This window comes from Castanea sativa, chromosome 12 (assembly GCF_040712315.1).
Source record: "Castanea sativa cultivar Marrone di Chiusa Pesio chromosome 12, ASM4071231v1".
NCBI classification, from domain to species: Eukaryota; Viridiplantae; Streptophyta; class Magnoliopsida; order Fagales; family Fagaceae; genus Castanea; species Castanea sativa.
Window position 1 is genome coordinate 39444630 of NC_134024.1, and position 12348 is coordinate 39456977.

Genomic DNA, 12348 nt, shown 5'->3' on the forward strand with positions numbered 1-12348 from the left:
TACAATCGCCATTTCCATTGTCGTTTCCAACTTCATTGTTCTCATCCCCACCTCCAACTCTCATTTTCTTTGTATCTCCATCACCTACTTTCACCACATTTCTCTTCATTTTCTCTTCCATCACTAGAGTATAGAGCACTTCACTAGCATGAGTTAACATAGAGCTTAGGATAACATCCCTTTTTAGCTTGAAGACCCCATGAAGCAAATCAAAAGAAGCATCCTTATCCATATGGTAAAAATAAAAGGTTTAAAAATGAGTTTTTTGAGAAAAAAAATGTAACAAGAAAAAATAAAATGAGAAAATACTAGTGTAATCGATGGGTCCTGCAATTTTGCCATTTGAATAAAACATGAATGGGTCTCCTTCAGGCCATCAGTAGCAAGGGAGGAAGCCACAACAGTGAGATTGGCAACCAATTAAACGGATGCCATTGCCAAAGAGATGGTGGCTAGCTTCTCATAGCCACCACCTTGAAAGCTCTGTTTGAGCTCTTCTTTTGTCAGTTTCCTAGCCACAAAATTCTCTCTATTTACTTCGATGGTAACACACCCTCTTTTCACCGTAGTAGAGGTCTATACAGACACGTCAAATCCACAAAGGAAATGAAGTATTCCGTACAAAGCGCCGGCAGAGTGAGGAGAGAATCTTTTCATTTTTCTAGGTGAAGGTTGAGAATGTAGGGGTTTCAGCTTTTAGTGTTTGTAAGATTTGATCTAAGGGTATCAACTAAGAAAGAAAAATGAGAGACTAAAAGAGAAAAATAAGAGAGAAGATGATAGACTTAAAGCTTATAGAGAGCAAGATAAGAGAGGATATGAGTATAAAAAATGTTTATGTGAGGAATAGAAAACAGAGAGTATGAGTATAAAAGATGTTTATGTGAGGAATAGAACGTGGGACTTTCAAAAAGGGAATACTAACACGCAAACCACTACGCTAAGTACCTTCGGAATTTTTTTTTATGGTATCCATATTTTTTTTATTTTGAGTTTAGAGTATAATTTTTGAATTATCATAATACCTCTCAACATCGACCCCTTTTGGGCTCATTTCAAAACTTACTAAGCCCAACAATCCCCAAGAAACTTTTTTTTTTTTTTATAAAACCATTTGAGTCGCAGAGGTTTTCTAAGGAATAGGGGTACGTATATGTGCTTTAAAATCTTTTGGGCTTATTTCAAAACTTATTAGGCCCCCCATATATTTGCTTTAAAATCTTTTGGGCTCATTTCAAAACTTACTAAGCCCAGTAAGTTTATTTTTTATTTTTTTTTTTTAACCATGTGAGTCGCAATGGTTTTCTAAGGAATAGGGGTACCTATATTTTCTTTAAAATCTTTTGGGCTCATTTCAAAACTTACTAAGCCCAATAAGTTTTTTTTTTTTTTTTTTTTTGAAAACCATGTGAGTCGCAGTGGTTTTCTAAGGAATAGGAGTACATATATTTTCTTTAAAATCTTTTGGGCTCATTTCAAAACTTACTAAGCCCAGCAATCCCAATAAGTTTTTTTTTTTTTAAAACCATGTGAGTCGCGGAGGTTTTCTGAGGAATAGGTATACGTATATTTGCTTTAAAATCTTTTGGGCTCATTTCAAAACTTACTAAGCCCACGTATATTTGCTTTAAAATCTTTTGGGCTTATTTCAAAACTAATTGTGCCCAGCAGTCCCAATAAGTTTTTTTTTCTTTAAAACCATGTGAGTGTCAGAGGTTTTCTGAGAAATAGTGTAAGAAATTATTCAAACTACAAGCCAGCTTCATCCAAAACAATGGGAAAATCTTGTAGGGTAATTAACTAGGCTAACAGCACCAAAAATTTGAACGATTAATTGGAGAGCATTTAGTAAGGTTAAGGTTGTGGAGCTACTAAAATAGCATTAGGATTGATCCAAATATAACCATACATTTCCAAGAAAGCAAATTACAGACTTGCTCATATTGAAGTATCCAAGCAAGAAAACGACTTTCACAAAATTAAAAAGTATCCAAGGGACTTTATCTGCAAGAGCTTTAAGAGCATCTATGCACACTTTTAAGTTGCTTTCTACCACAAAATGAAGACCACAGATAGAAGCTGGATACACCTATACATGCTCTTGGAATGCCTAAAGTTTCAATTGATTTAAACCAAAATAGTTAAAAGAAAAACAGAAAGGCCAATGTATTCTTAAAAAATTCCTTAAAAAATTCCCAAATTCCCCATATGATCGAGCTACGACCGCCATTTACATTACCATTTCCATTGTCATTGCCATCTTCATTGTTCTTGTCCCCACCTTTTGCTCCCATTTTCTTTGTATCTCCATCGCCTGCTTTCACCACATTTCTCTTCATTTTCTCTTCCATCATCAAAGTACCAAGCACTTCACTGCCATGACTCATGAGTTAACATAAAGCTTAGGATAACATCCCTTTTTAGCTTGAAGACCTCATGAAGCAAATCATTAGAAGATTCCCTATCCATACGGTAAAAATAAAAGGTTTAAAAATTAGGTTTTTTGAGAAAAAAAAAATGTAAGAAGAAAAAATAAAATGAGAAAATACCAGTGTAATCAACGGGTCTTGCAATTTTGCCGTGTGAATTAAACATGAATGGGTCTCCTCCAAGCCATCAGTAGAAAGGGAGGAAGCCACAACAGTGAGATTGGCAACCGATTGAACGAATGTCATTGCCAAAGAGATGGTGGCTAGCTTCTCACAGCCACCACCTTGAAAGCTTCATTTGAGCTCTTCTTTCGTAACTTTCCTAGCCACTAAATCCTCTCTATTTACTCTGGTGGTAACACACCCTCTTTTCACCGTATTAGAGGTCTGTACGGACACTTCAAATCCACGGAGGAAATGAAGTATTTCGTACATAGCGCCAGTGGATTGAGGAGATAATTTTTTTTTCATTTTTATAGGTTAAGGTTGAGAATGCAGGAGAAGCTAATGTTTTCAAGGTTTCAGCTTTTGGTGTTTGTAAGATTTGATCTAAGGGTATCAACTAAGAAATCAAAATGAGAGACTAAGAGAGAAAAATAAGAGAGAAGGTGATAGACTTAAAGCTTACAGATAGCAAGAAAATGAGAGAGGGAAGGTGATAGACTTAACAGAGAGCAAGATAAGGGAGAGTATGAGTATACAAGATGTTTATGTGAGGAATAGAAAAGAGAGAGTATGAGTATAAAAGAAGTATATGTGAGGAATAGAACGTTGGACTTTCAAAAAGGGAATACTGACACGCAAATCGCTACCCTAGGCACCTTTGATTTTTTTTTTTTTTTTTTTGTGGTATCTATATTTTATTTATTTTGAGTTTAGAGTACAATTTTTCAATTTATCATAATACCTCTCAACATCAACTCCTTTTGGGCTCATTTCAAAACTTACTAAGCCCAACAGTCCCAATAAGTTTTTTTTTTTTTTTTTGAAAACCATGTGAGTTGCAAAGGTTTTCTGAGAAATAGGGGTACATATATGTGCTTTAAAATCTTTTGGGCTTATTTTAAAACTTACTAAGCCCAGGTATATTTGCTTTAAAATTTTTTGGGCTCATTTCAAAACTTACTAAGCCCAACAAGTTTTTTTTTAATTTTGAAAACCATGTGAGTCGCAAAGGTTTTCTAAGGAATAGGGGTACGTATATTTGCTTTAAAATATTTTGGTCTTATTTCAAAACTTACTAAGCCCAGCAGTCCCAATAAGTTTTTTTTTTTTTTTTTTGAAAACCATGTGGTTGCAGAGGTTTACGTATATTTGCTTTAAAATCTTTTGGGCTCATTTCAAAACTTACTAAGCCCAGCTGTCCCAATAAGTCTTTTTTGTTTTTTAGTTTTTAAATCATGTGAGTCGCAGAGGTTTTTTGAGAAATAGTGTAAGAAATTATTCAAACTACAAGCCAGCTTCTTCCAAAACAATGGGCAAATCTAGTAGGGTAATTAACTAGGCTAACAACACCAAAAATTTGAACGATTAATAGGAGAGCACTTAGTAAGTTTAAGGTTGTAGAGCTGCTAATATAGCATCAGGACTGATCCAAATATAACCATACATTTCTAGGAAAGCAAATTACTGACTTGCTCATATTGAAGAATCCAAGTAGGAAAACAACTTTCCGAAAATTAAAATGTTTCCAAGGGACATTATCTGCAAGAGCTTTAAGAGCATCTATGCACACTTTTAAGTTGCTTTCTACCACAAAATGAAGAGCATAGATTGAAGTTAGAGACAACTATACATGCACTTAGAATACCTAAACTTTCAATTGATTTAAAGCAGAATAGTTAAAAGAAAAACAGAAAGGCTTATGTATTCTTAAAAAATTCCTTAACAGATTCCCAAATACCCCATATGATCAAGCTACAATCCGCCATTTCCGTTACCATTTCCATTGTCATTGCCATCTTCATTGTTCTCGTCCCCACCTCCAACTCCCATTTTCTTTGTATCTCCATCGCCTTCTTTCACCACATTTCTCTTCATTTTCTCTTCCATCATTGGAGTATCCAGCACTTCACTGGCATGAGTTAACATAGAGCTTAGGACAACATCCCTTTTTAGCTCAGAGACCCCATGAAGCAAATCACACTACGAAGGAAAAGACATAATACAACAAGTATTATTGTAACCAAAAAAATAATAATAGATGTAATATATATACTATTACATCTCTAGGTTGATTTTTTCCTGTAATAGTAACTTAAATTTATTACATCAATATGAGATTATAACAATAATTATTATGTTACATTCAAATGTGTTATTATAATTGGTAACTCTTATTTTACATTGAGATATGTTGTTGCAATAGGTAATTTTTTATTCCACATTGAACTATATTATTGTAATAGGTTAAATCTTTATTTCACATCAAATTTTGTTGTTGTAACAGAGGTGAGTAATTGAGTAGCGGCAAAATTTGAGAAATTGGCGCTATTTTTTTCATTAATTTCCACTCTCTCACCCATGTCTATTCCTTTTTTTTTTTTTTTTTTCTCATCTCAATATTTCTCTCTCACCACACATGTCTTCCTTTTATTTCTCATCTTAATTTCCCACTTTCTCTCACCACATCTATCTTCCTATTTTTTTCTCATCTCAAAATTAACACACACATATCTCTTTTCTTTTCATTTTTTTTTTCATCTTAGTTTCCTTTTCTCTCACTCACATTTATCTCCATGTTTTTCTCATGTTTTTTAATTTTTTTTTTAAATTTTAATAAAAAAAATAACCTATTGCAACGAGATTTTCAAAGTAAATCGTTGCAATTTATGGAATTTATTGCAACAAAAATCTAGTGTTGCATAACCCGATTGCTTTTTTTTTTTAATAAAAAAAAAAACTATTACAACTAGATTTTCAAAGTAAATTGTTGCAATATATAAATCGTTGTAATATATAGAATTTATTGTAATGAAAATTTAGTATTGCATAAACCTATTACCTTAGAGTTTATTACAACGGCTTATATCGAATTTTTTGTCATTACAATAACACCTACTACAACGACGTTAGTTGTTATTGCAACGACATTTTTTATTGTATTAAGTCTTTTTTCTTGTAAGGGTACGTATGTTTTCTTTAAAATCTTTTGGGCTTATTTCTAAACTTACTAAGCCCAGCAGTCCCAATATATTTTTTTCTTTTTTAAACCATGTGAGTCGCGGAGGTTTTCTGAGGAATAGGGGTACGTATATTTGCTTTAAAAATTTTTGGGGTCATTTCAAAACTTACTAAGCCCGCGTATATTTGGTTTAAAATCTTTTGGGCTCATTTCAAAACTTACAAAGCCCAGCAGTCCCAATAAGTTTTTTTTTTTTTTAAACCATGTGAGTCGCAGAGGTTTTCTGAGAAATAGTGTAAAAAATTATTCAAACTACAAGCCAGCTTCTTCCAAAACAATGACAAATCTAGTAGGGTAATTAACTAGGCTAACAGCTCCAAAAATTTGAACGATTAATAGGAGAGCATTTAGTAAGTTTAAGGTTGTAGAGCTGCTAAAATAGCATCAGGACTGATCCAAATATAACCATACATTTCTAGGAAAGCAAATTACTGACTTGCTCATATTGAAGAATCCAAGCAGGAAAACGACTTTCCGAAAATTAAAAAGTATCCAAGGGACATTATCTGCAGGAGCTTTAAGAGCATCTATGCACACTTTTAAGTTGCTTTCTATCACAAAATGAAGAGCATAGATAGAAGTTGGAGAAAATTATACATGCCCTCAGAATACCTAAACTTTCAATTGATTTAAAGCAGAATAGTTAAAAGAAAAACAAAAAGGAGGTGTTCTTAAAAAAATCCTTAACAAATTCCCAAATACCCCATACGATCGAGCTACGGCCGCCATTTCCATTGTCATTGCCATCTTCATTGTTCTCGTCCCCACCTCCAACTCCCATTTTCTTTGTATCTCCATCGCCTGCTTTCACCATATTTCTCTTCATTTTCTCTTCCATCATTAGAGTATCAAGCATTTCACTGGCATGAGTTAACATAGAGCTTACGATAACATCCCTTTTTAGCTGGGAGACCCCATGAAGCAAATCACACTACAAGAAAAAAGACACAAAACAACAAGTATTATTGTAACAAAAAAAATAAACGTAATATATATACTATTACATCTCTAGGTTTTTTTTTTTTTTTTTTTTTTGTAATAGTAACTTAAATTAATTATATCAATATAAGATTATAACAATAATTATTATGTTACATTAAAATGTATTGTTGTAATAGGTAACTCTTATTTTACATTGAGATATGTTGTTGCAACAGGTAATTTTTTATTTCACATCAAACTATATTATTTTAATAAGTTAAATCTTTATTTCATATCAAATTTTGTTGATGTAACAGAGGTGAGTAATGGGAAAATTTGAGAAATTGGCGCTATTTTTTTTTTCATTAATTTCCTCCCTCTCACCCATGTCTATCCCTTTTTTTTTTCTCATCTCAATATTTCTCACTCACCACACATGTCTTCCTTTGTTTTTTCTCATCTCAATTTCTCACTTTCTCCCACCACATCTATCTTCCTATTTTTTCTCCTCTCAAAATTAACTCACACACGCTTATCTCTTTTTTTTTTCTTTTTTCATCTTAGTTTCCCTCTTTATCTCACCCACCTCTATCTCCTATTTTTTCGCTTTTTTTTTTTAATCTCAATTCTCTCTCTCTCCTACAACTCTTTTTTTTCATTTTCTTTTTTTAACTTAGTTTCCCTTTCTCTCACCCACATTTATGTCCATGTTTTTCTCATCTCTCTCTCTCTCTCTCTCTCTCTCTCTCTCTCTCTCCATGCCTCTCTTTTTTTTTCTTTTTCTTTTTCATTCTAAATTTTCTCTCTCAAATTTCATAGTCTTCTTGGAGAGACTCTTTCTCAGTTTAAAGATTTTCTCTCTAACTTTCAAATAATTTTTTGGTTCTCTTTAAATTTTAATTTGATTTTTCTTTGTTTAATTGTACAGTGTTCAAGTAGTATTGTTTTGTATGTGTTTTTTTTTTTAAGAATCAATGACGGTGTATATTGCTGTCATTGTGTTGTATATATATGATGTTTTTCAACTTTATACTTATTTTCTTATCTTTTTTTCCAAAATAGGTGGTAAGTCAATGAAATGGTCATGAAGCATGCATGGATAACACCTTCGGGAAGAAACTTTTCTTTCATGTTGTATTGATTTTTGCATACTTTTTGAAACTATGTGTTTGAATGTAAATTCAACAAGTTGTGTATATATTTGTGTTTTTGACATATGTATTGAAATGAAGTATTTTGAATTTGTCATCTTTTATGCATGTCTTTAATTTGTTAGTATAGTACCTAGATATAGTTTTTGAATTGCAAAACAAGTTAATGAAAAAATTATTATTGAAAATTGATTTATTTATTTTTTAAATTTTAAAAAAAATTAATTAAAAAAATAACCTATTGCAATGAGATTTTCAAAGTAAATCGTTGCAATATATGAAATTTATTGCAATGAAAATCTAGTGTTGCATAAACCTATTGCTTTTTTTTAATAAAAAAATAACCTATTACAACTAGATTTTTAAAGTAAATTGTTGCAATATATAAATCATTGCAATATTTGGAATTTATTGCAACGAAAATTTAGTATTACATAAACCTATTGCCTTGGAGTTTATTACAACAGCTTGCATCTACTTTTTTGTCGTTGCAATAACACCTATGACAATGACATTAGTTGTTATTGCAACGACTTTTTTCATTGTATTAAGTCTTTTTTCTTGTAATGTCAGAAGCTTCCTTATCCTATACGGTAAAAATAAAAGGTTTAAAAATGAGGTTTTTTGAGAAAAAAAAATTTAAGAAGAAAAAATAAAATGAGAAAATACCAATGTGATCGACAGGTCCTACAATTTTGCCATGTGAATCAAACATGAAAGGGTCTTCTCCGGGCCAGCAGTAGCAAGGGAGGAAGTCACGACAGTGAGATTGGCAACCGATTGAACATATGCCATTGCCAAAGAGATGATGGCTAGCTTCTCATAGCCACCACCTTGAAAGCTCCGTTTGAGCTCTTATTTTGTCACTTTCCTAGCCACTAAATCCTCTCTATTTACTCCGATGGTAACACACCCTCCTTTCACCGTAGCAGTGGTCTGTATGGACACTTCAAATCCACGGAGGAAATGAAGTATTCCGTACAGCGCTGGTGGAGTGAGGAGAGAATCTTTTCATTTTTCTAGGTTAAGGTTGAGAATGTAAGAGAAGCTAATGTTTTCAAGATTTCAGCTTTTGGTCTTTGTAAGATTTGATCTAAGCGTATCAACTAAGGAAGCAAAATAAGAGTCTAAGAGAGAAAAATAAGAGAGAATGTGATAGGCTAAAAGCTTACGGAGAGCAAGAAAATGTGAGAGAGAATGTGATAGACTTAACAAAGAGCAAGATAAGAGAGAGTATGAGTATAAAAGATGTTTATGTAAGGAATAGAAAAGAGAGAGTATGAGTATAAAAGATGTTTATGTGAGGAATAGAACGTGGGACTTTCACAAAGGGAATACGGACACGCAAACTGCTACACTGAGCACCTTCGAAATTTTTTTTATGGTATCCATATTTTATTTATTTTGAGTTTAGGGTATAATTTTTCAATTTATCATAATACCTCTCACCTAATCTTTTATTATTTGATTAATTTATTATTATTTGATAATTTTATTACTTGTTTAAGGATTATTCTTACATGGGAATATACAATTTATAACTTTATGTTGAAAATGATTTAATTTTAGACAATTTCTATTGAAAGATTACTAAAGACAAATATTTTACACTTGTTTATGCTTTATTATTTTCTAATAATCTTGTGAAAATAGTGAATCTTTTGGGCTCATTTCAAAACTTACTAAGCCTAGTAGCCCCAATAAGGTTTTTTTTTTTATAAAAAAAAAAACACTATGTGAGTCGCAGAGGTTTTCTGAGGAATAGGGGTACGTATATTTGTTTTAAAATCTTTTGGGCTCATTTCATAACTTACTAAGCCCAACAATCCCAATAAGGTTTTTTTTTTTTTTTTTTTGAAAACCATGTGAGTCGTAGAGGTTTTCTGAGGAATAGGGGTACGTATATTTGCTTTTAAATATTTTGGGCTCATTTCAGAACTTACTAAGCCCACGTATATCTGCTTTAAAATCTTTTGGGCTCATTTCAAAACTTACTAAGTCCAGCAGTCCCAATAAGGTTTTTTTTTTTTTTTTTGAAAATCATGTGAGTCGCAGAGGTTTTCTGAGGAATAGGGGTACGTATATTTGGTTTAAAATTTTTTTGTCTCATTTCAAAACTTACTAAGCCCACTTATATTTGCTTTAAAATCTTTTAGGCTCATTTCAAAACTTACTTAGCTCAGCAGTCCCAATAAGTTTTTTTTTTTTTTTTTTTTTTTGAAAACCATGTGAGTCGTAGAGGTTTTCTGAGTGATAGGGGTACTTATATGTGCTTTAAAATCTTTTGGGCTTATTTCAAAACTTACTAAGCCCAATAAGTTTTTTTTTTTTTTTTTTTAAAACCATGTGAGTCACAGAAGTTTTCTGAGGAATAGGGATACGTATATTTGCTTTAAAATCTTTGGTACTCATTTCAAAACTTACTAAGCCTACGTATATTTGCTTTAAAATCTTTTGGGCTCATTTCAAAACTTACTAAGCCCAATAGTCCCAATAAGTTTTCTTTTCTTTTTTTGAAAACCATGTGAGTCGCAGAAGCTTTCTAAGGAATATGGGTACGTATAATTGCTTTAAAATCTTTTGGGCTCATTTCAAAACTTACTAAGCCCAGCAGTCCCAATAGGTTTTTTAAATAAATAAATAAATAAATAAAACCCATGTGAGTCCCAAAATTTCTTGGGGAAAAAGCAAACACAAAATTTCTTATTAGGCCGAGCAGCCAGAGCCATTTAATTACTGCTACAATAACTATTAACTTCTACCAACGCATGCTAGGAGAAAACGGAAAAGATCAAATCTCTATGCTTATATCAGCGTCGTCATTATTGTTTCTGGGGAAAGATAAATACCCTTCACAATTCCATTGATAAAAAAATTCATATTTATATAGGCAATATCGAAAATTCTAAAATAAACCATTATTTAAGAAAAATCATCACCATTTCATTGACTGATTTTCTTGGGAAAAAAACAAACACAATTTCTTATCAGGGCGAGTAGCTAGAGCCAGAGCCACTTAGTTATTAGTACTACTACAATAACTATTAACTTCTACCAACGCATGCTAGGAGAAAAAGGAAAAGATCAAATCTTTATGCTTACGTCAGTGTCATCGTTATTGTTTCTGAGAAATGATGGATACACTTAACAATTCCATTGATAAAAAAATTCATATTTATATAGGCAATATCAGAAATTCCAAAATAAATCATTATTTAACAAAAATCATCACCATTTCATTATGATTATAATAGAAATTCTCTAGAAAAAATATGTGCTCTTTTTTTGCAACTCAAAATATAAGAAGAATGATTTGAAAAAGAAAAAAAAAATACTTTAGAAAGTTGAATAATTAATATGTAATGGATAATTAAAATTAGAGCAAAATACTATCGGCTCTCCTAAGATTTGGGCTATTGCCAAACAGGTCCAAAATATTTAAATAATGACTAATTTGGTCCCTAAATCATATGCTCTTGGAAATTAAATTATTGTATGTTAGCATATGGTTCAAGGACCAAATCGATTAATTTTGGAATGTATTAGAACTACTTGATATCAGCCTAAACCTCAAAGATGCCAATAAAATAGATTTCCTTAGGCCTAAAAAAGTATTGAGTAAACAATAAAATATCTATGAATTATTGAAATTGGTTTGGGAGTTTTTTTTTTAATGAGTGGTGCTAGTTAGGCACCCTCACAGTATCCATTTAGTAATGTTGATCACACCACCGCACACTCTTGGTGCGATGGTCACTTCACAAGTATAAGTACTTGTGGGGTGTGGAGGGCAAAGATTGGGGTTCAAATCTTCAGGAGGGAGCTTCATACACATATACACTTAGATTAGGCTAGAGCAGAATTCTATCTTGTATTAAAAAAAAATAATGGTGATCACATTTTATCAATTTTTTAGTTCTAACAATTGAATGAGAGTTATGAAATTCCTTAACATTATTAGTATGCTTGTGTTATAAATTAAATGTAAATTAAAGAAAATATTTTACAAATATCATCAAAACAATCTTAATAATAAGCAAACCACTTGAAACTTTAATAATTAATATAGTTTCACCTATAGTAAATCAACTTTCTTAATAATCACCGCAACATCAACTATCTTAATAATCACCCTTCACTACAATTAGAGATGTAAATGAACCAAACCGTTCATGAACAACTCGGGCTTGGCTCGATAAAAACTCGTTCATATTTGTTTGTTTATAAACAAATCAAGCTTAAGATTTAGTTTTAGGCTTGTTTAATAAACAAGCCAAGCCCAAGTAAAAAATATTATTCATGAACAAGTTTGTGAACACAAGGCTCGATACAAAGTAACAAAACAAGTTGAGTCTAGGTTTATTTATAAGTTTTGTAATAAAAGTGATATGAGCTTGACAAGTAAACTCATATCATTCTAAGACTTTAATTAATTATAAGTTAAGACTATTCATCCAAAGCAAATAGACTAGATAATAAACTTGATATAGACTTGATAATATATTTGTGTTGGATCTCAAGCTCAAAAACATGATATTGAGCTTGAGTTTGGGCTCGGTATTGAGCTCAAACTTGGCTTGACCAATGAATCAAGCCAAGCCAAGCCAAGCCAAGCCAAGCTCAAGCTTTTATACTCAATAACAAGCTCAAGCTTGAAAATTAT